The sequence below is a fragment of the Apium graveolens genome, unplaced genomic scaffold, assembly GCF_009905375.1.
Source record: "Apium graveolens cultivar Ventura unplaced genomic scaffold, ASM990537v1 ctg4895, whole genome shotgun sequence".
NCBI classification, from domain to species: domain Eukaryota; kingdom Viridiplantae; phylum Streptophyta; class Magnoliopsida; order Apiales; family Apiaceae; genus Apium; species Apium graveolens.
This window is the reverse complement of record NW_027418733.1, coordinates 26687-32916: the sequence shown is the minus strand read 5'-3', so window position 1 is coordinate 32916 and position 6230 is coordinate 26687. Positions and strand designations below refer to the sequence as shown.

General features: G+C 38.0%; 1 long non-coding RNA gene across 1 annotated transcript; it reads right to left on the bottom strand.

The window, feature by feature from the left end:
* Positions 1-4847: 4847 nt before the first annotated feature.
* Positions 4848-5877, bottom strand: LOC141702345 (uncharacterized). The gene is made up of 3 exons (XR_012567075.1): positions 5805-5877; positions 5499-5596; positions 4848-4982 (listed from the first exon to the last, which is right to left on the bottom strand). It is a non-coding gene; the product is annotated as an uncharacterized LOC141702345 (long non-coding RNA).
* Between the last annotated feature and the right edge of the window lie 353 nt (positions 5878-6230).

Below are 6230 nucleotides of genomic sequence, written 5' to 3'. Positions count from 1 at the left end.
CTGCAAGCTCCCAATAATCTGAGAATACCTTAACTGAGACACAGGCACTCCTGAAGTATTCTTGACAAGGGCAACTTTCGAATCATAAGGTGTACTAGCGATTCTACACTGTGAATAACCATATTTCTCAAGTATAGATTTCTCTATATAATGAGATTGAGTCAAGGTTATTCCTTCAGTGGACTGAATCAATTTGATTCCAAGAATCACACTTGCCTCACCCATATCCTTCATTTCAAAATTCCTTTTCAAGAATTCTTTAGTCTCGTTAATAATCTCAATATTGGTTCCAAACAGTAAAATGTCATCCACATATAGGCACAAAATAACACACTCATTACCTTTAACTTTAGTGTAGACACACTTATCACTTTCATTAATCTTATAACTGAAAGGCAATATAGTTTCATCAAACTTTTATGCCAATCTCTGGGAGCTTGTTTCAAGCCATAGATGGACTTGATCAACTTACATACTTTCCTTTCATTGCCTGATGCAACAAATCCATCAGGCTGATCCATATAAATCTCTTCCTCAAGTTCACCATGAAGAAAGCCGTCTTTACATCCATCTGATGGATGATAAGACCATGGACTGAAGCCAATGCTATAAGCATTCGGATTGTTACCATTCTTGCAACTGGAGAGTATGTATCAAAATAATCAATTCCTTCCTTTTGCTTAAAACCCTTAGCTACCAGTCTAGCTTTGTACTTATCTATTGAGCCGTCAGGGTTCAACTTCCTTTTAAAGACCCATTTGCACCCAATAGTAGAACACCCAGGAGGGAGATCAACCAACTCACATGTTCCATTGGAAACAATAGAGTCAATTTCACTCTTGATAGCGCCCTTCCAGTGCCTTGACTCAGAAGAATCCATAGCTTGCCGGAAAGTTAAAGGTTCGTCCTCGATATTGTAAGTGATGAAATCACCTCCAAAATCCTTGACTATTTTTGCACGCTTACTTCTCCTTGGTTCCTCTAATTCCTTAGGAATAGAGCTACTACTAGGTTCCGCCCCCCACATTTGTCATCTTTTCACATGATCAGGAATAGAACTTGATGTGTGAGTAGGATCTTCCTCAGAAGTCGTTTCAGGTATTCCAGTCTTCATAGGGTAGACATCCTCAAAGAATGTCGCATCTCGAAATTCAACTATCGTGTTTGCCACTATACCATCTATGTCAGATTTTAACACTAAAAATCTCATAGCTGTAGTGGTTTCAAGATAACCCAGAAAGATACAGTCAACAGTCTTTGGACCTAGTTTCTTTCTCTTGTGTTCAGGAACAAGCACCTTAGCAAGGCACCCCCACACACGAAGATACTTAAGACTAGTCATCCTGCCTTTCCATAACTCCAAGGGTGTTTTATCCATGTGTTTCAGAGGGACTCTATTCAAAATATGGCAAGCCGTATTTAGAGCCTCTCCCCACATGTATTTAGGCAACCCAGAGTTAATAAGCATACTATTAATCATATCTTTAAATGTTCTGTTCTTTCGCTCAGCAACCCCATTAGACTCAGGTGTGTATGGTGGAGTAACTTCATGAACTATACCATTGTTTGCACAAAATTCATTAAAAGCATTACTCGTATACTCACCACCTCTATCAGATCTCAATCTTTTAAGTAACTTACTAGTTTGTTTTTCTACTTCAGTTTTATATATAATGAATTTACTAAGTGCTTCATCCTTATGTCTAAGTAAATAAACATAACAGTATCTACTACTATCATCTATAAAAGTAATGAAGTATCTAAACTGGTCCTTGGTCAACACACCACCAAATTCACAAATATCAGTGTGTACTAAATCTAACAAGTCTGAATCCCTAACAACGTTATGAAAAGGTTTCCTTATATGTTTAGCAGACACACATACTTGACATTTAGAATTCTTTTCTATGGTATATTTTGGAATCAACTCTAAGTTCATCATGTTCTTAAGAGCACCAAAGTTTAAATGACCTAGTCTAGCATGCCATATATTTGAGGATTCAATACAATTAACAGTAGGAATAACATTATTATTCAAACTTCCCAAAACGGGATCCGCATTAATAACAAATAAACCATTTGACAAGTAACCCTTGCCAAAGAATGTACCAGTGTGAATAAGAACTACTTTATTACACTTGAACGAAATTTCAAAACCACTAGAAACTAAACAGCTTCCACTTATTATATTTCTACGCATGTCGGGAACATGATGCACTCTCGTCAGAGATAGAATACGTCCTGAAGGGAACTTCAGATCCACGTTTCCAACTCCATGTACTTGAGCAGCACTAGCATTCCCCATCTTCACAGTCAGGCTATGACTCTATTGATAAGATACAAATAAACTAATATCAGCACAAATATGTACATTAGCTCCAGTATCTATCAACCATTCATTTGACAGATAGGTAGAAAATATCACAGGGTTGTAGGATACATACCGGTCAACGTTGGTTTCAGAAGCCGTAGCCTCACCAACAACCATGTTCACTACAGGCCCACTTGCGGTTCCAAGCACAATATTTGCTTGTGCTACCTCAGTTTTCTTCGCTTTCTTCGTAGGGCAGTCCTTACTCCAGTGCCCAACCTGCCCACAAGACCAGCATGGTTTGTTTGCCTTGGGTTTCTTGGCCTTGTCCTTGTCACTCTTAGGTTTATTACTATTAGCTTTCTTAGCAAAAGCCTTCCTCTTTTATCCTACAGTTGCTATGTTTACCTTCGAGGTACCGTGTTCAGTTGGCATCACATGTCCCTGTTTGGACTTGTGTTGTTCTTGTACCGAGATGTCCAGCATAAGGTTGGTCCAGGTGATCTCTCCTTTCTGTCTTTTCAGGGAGAGAGAGAACTCTTCCCAAGACTTCGGGAGTTTTTCAATCACACTCATCACCTTGAACTTCTCCGGGAGATTCATTCCAGACTCCTTCAAAGCATGCACTATCATCTCGAACTCATGCACCTGCTCAGTCATGGACTTATTGTCCACCAGCTTGAACTCGAGGAACCTTGCCACAGAATACTTTTCTAGACCTTGTGAGTCAGTATTATGTGTCTGGTCCAGCTTCTCCCATAAGAGTTTTGCAGAGTAGGCATCAGAAGAATAGACATCAAACAAAGTGTTTGTTAGTGCCGCAAGAATGGCCGCTCTAGCCACTCCATCCTTCTCAGCCCACTTCGCAAAAGCCTTAACTGTGTCAGCCTTCTCTTGATCCACTACTGGTTTCTCATATTCCACAACCATCGACAGACCCTTTATAGTCAACCACAGCTTCATCCTTTTCTGCCAGCGAGAAAAGCCAATGCCACCGTTGAATTTCTCCGGTAAACCGGTTAGTTCAACAGCTTGTGGGAAACTATAGGTGGTCCAATCAATGGCCCCAGCAGTTACACCCGAACTGCTACCACCACCAACGATAACCTCACTTTCGTTAACCATTATGCTAAATTCTAAATAACCAATAATCTCTTCAAGAATGTTGTTCTTCTCACTAACAAGTAAAGCAACATAGAGGCAAGTGTATAAAGAATTTAACAAGTTTAGGCCAAGACCACAGTTAACAAAACAAAACATGCAGGTAAACAAAATCAGTAACTGAAATAACGTAGAGAGAAAGAAAGATGTACCCGAAACCATAGCTTTCAACAGTGACTGAAATAAAGGTTTACAGATACAAAACGCCAAGAAAATGATTACAGCTGAGTCACCAGGTCTTGCTCGAAGTCCTGGCTGCTCTTGAAGAGATTATTGCCCCCTACCTGCTGCGTTTGGGATGTGCGCAATATCTCCACCAGGATAAAACAGCTCGGAGTTTATGTTAACAGCAGCAACAAAACCTCCACTTCGACCAGCACCTCAGTCGCCGGAAAATATCAGCACTTCAGGACTTATGGGAGAGAAATGCAGAGAGGTTGAAGAGAAGAGATGAGAATGTAGTGTGTTGTATTCATTCAGTTTAGCCTCTATTTATAGGAGAGGAAAAATGAAACTGTCCACACACTTAATGTCTGAATTAAACTGCTCCATTAATGAAAAAATCAAAACTGATCAGATTTTGAATTCATAAATGAAAAAATCAAAACTGAACAGCTTTTGAATTTAAATTATTTGTAACAGTTTTTCACATTAACACCCACATTATTATCAGAACTTAAGTTAAGTTCTGATTCGACTCATCAGTACTTAAGTTCTGATTCGACTCATCAGTACTTAAGTTCTGATTCTGATATCAGAACTTGTTAAGTTCTGATTTTATTCATCAGTTCTTAAGTTCTGATTCTTATATCAGAACTTGTTACAGATCAGATTATTTGCAGGTTCAATATATTTAGACTACTTAGCCTATTTCAGAACCCAGCCCAATAATCCAATCACCGATAAATAAATTCGAATTAAAATAATTCTCAAATAAATAAAATCCTCGCCCAGGTCGCCTCGCGTACGCGAGACGCCGAGACATTCGCCCAAATCGCCCTTCGACCCGACCCGGTCCGGTGCGTGGCGGGGCGCGCGTGTGTGTGTGCGCGCGTGAAGCACACAACAACACAATGGACCATCACACACCTTAGTAGTTGTATACTACTCATGTGGGTAATACCATATAAAGCACACAACCCCCTTTATTTATTTCAATGTGGGACAAACATTCTCAAATTTTCCAAGCTTTTCCAAGCTACTTTCATCTCTCATTTCATATGGATTTCATTAAGAAAATTCTTAAAACCATACATGAAAATTTAAATTCAAATATCATTGAACAATTTCCAATCATTAGATTTTAGGATTAACATCAAGAACATAATTAAATTAAGCTCTAAAATCCTAATTTTCTAACACAATCTTCTCTCTCTCGGGTCCATGAATCTTAAAGCTTAAGTAGATAGAAGGCACTCACAGTGAATGGAACACCAGCCATTCCTCGGTGATTGCAGACCACAACATTCCATCGTCGCATAGCTGTACTATGGACTAGATGTCTTATATACTGCAAAATAGTTTGCAAAAAGAAGTAATACCATGTTCAAAAGATATAAGAAACAAATCATTACAAAAAATCTTATTGTAGTTATTAACAATGCATAAGATTTATTTACCTTAATATAGCTTATATCTAAAAATATAAGCTATATTAAGGTAAGAAGAATGGATGAAATTGTGTAAGGCGTCTTCGCCGTCAGGCTCATCTTAAAGCAAGGGGTGGCCTTAGGATTTGGAAATGAAACTTGTGTGAATTCACAATTCAGAAATGCGGAAGCTACATTAGTGATTACTAATTGAGCCTCTCTGCTCTGGCCAAAGAACTTATAATACAGATTAGCCAAGGACAAAATCACTGCAGTGACCACCTTAAAAGCCAACGGACACTACATGATGGTGTTACATTTAGTAGATTTAGATGAGTATTGTTCTCGAACACTTCAATAAATCCATTTAGTATAATTAGTTCACTATTTTAACTTCATATATTCGTGGGTTTAACGGTTGCACTTTTATAACTTACAGAAGCATCGGAGTCGCTTGTCAAGCCCGGAATAATTACTACAATCGGAGTTGTATCTTTCTCCCAAGTTAAGTCATTCTCATTTTCAGAAGGTATAACTGCAGTAAGCCAAATAATATAAGAAAGCAAATAAAAATTGACAGGATAAATGAGCCTTAATATGTCAGATGAAATGACAATACAATTGACCATCACAATAGTTGCGAAAAAATTGAATCAAATAGAGTACATACACCCAAAACATTATTGTATAATTTTTGAGTGAAATGTATAATTATACATGCCGAATGTGAATTAAAAAATTACCATCGGAGCTCATTAGCCAATCCAAAGCAAAAGTCCCACCATCAGAAGAAAGGAAGATTTCTCTGTAATGAAAAGAAATTGAAAAGTGGTACCACCATGTAGCATAACATATTTATTTTTAAGAACATAGCATCTTACTTATTTATTTAGCACACGTCGAATATTACCTTTTGTAGCTAAATTTGGGAGGCTTAGCCACAAACTCCAGAAGCATAGTCTGCAAGTGTGGACTTGAAAGCCACGGGGTTGCACAATATCTAACAAAAGAAATTTAGAAAAAAGAAAAATATCAGAACGAGTTTATGCATGTACTCGTATTAGTCCGCCCGCCCTTAATGTATTTAAGAACACCGGGAATTCTTTTTTATTTTCTAAGGCTGAATTAGGTAGGCATCCTCGAAACATATTTTGAGATAAGCAAAATCA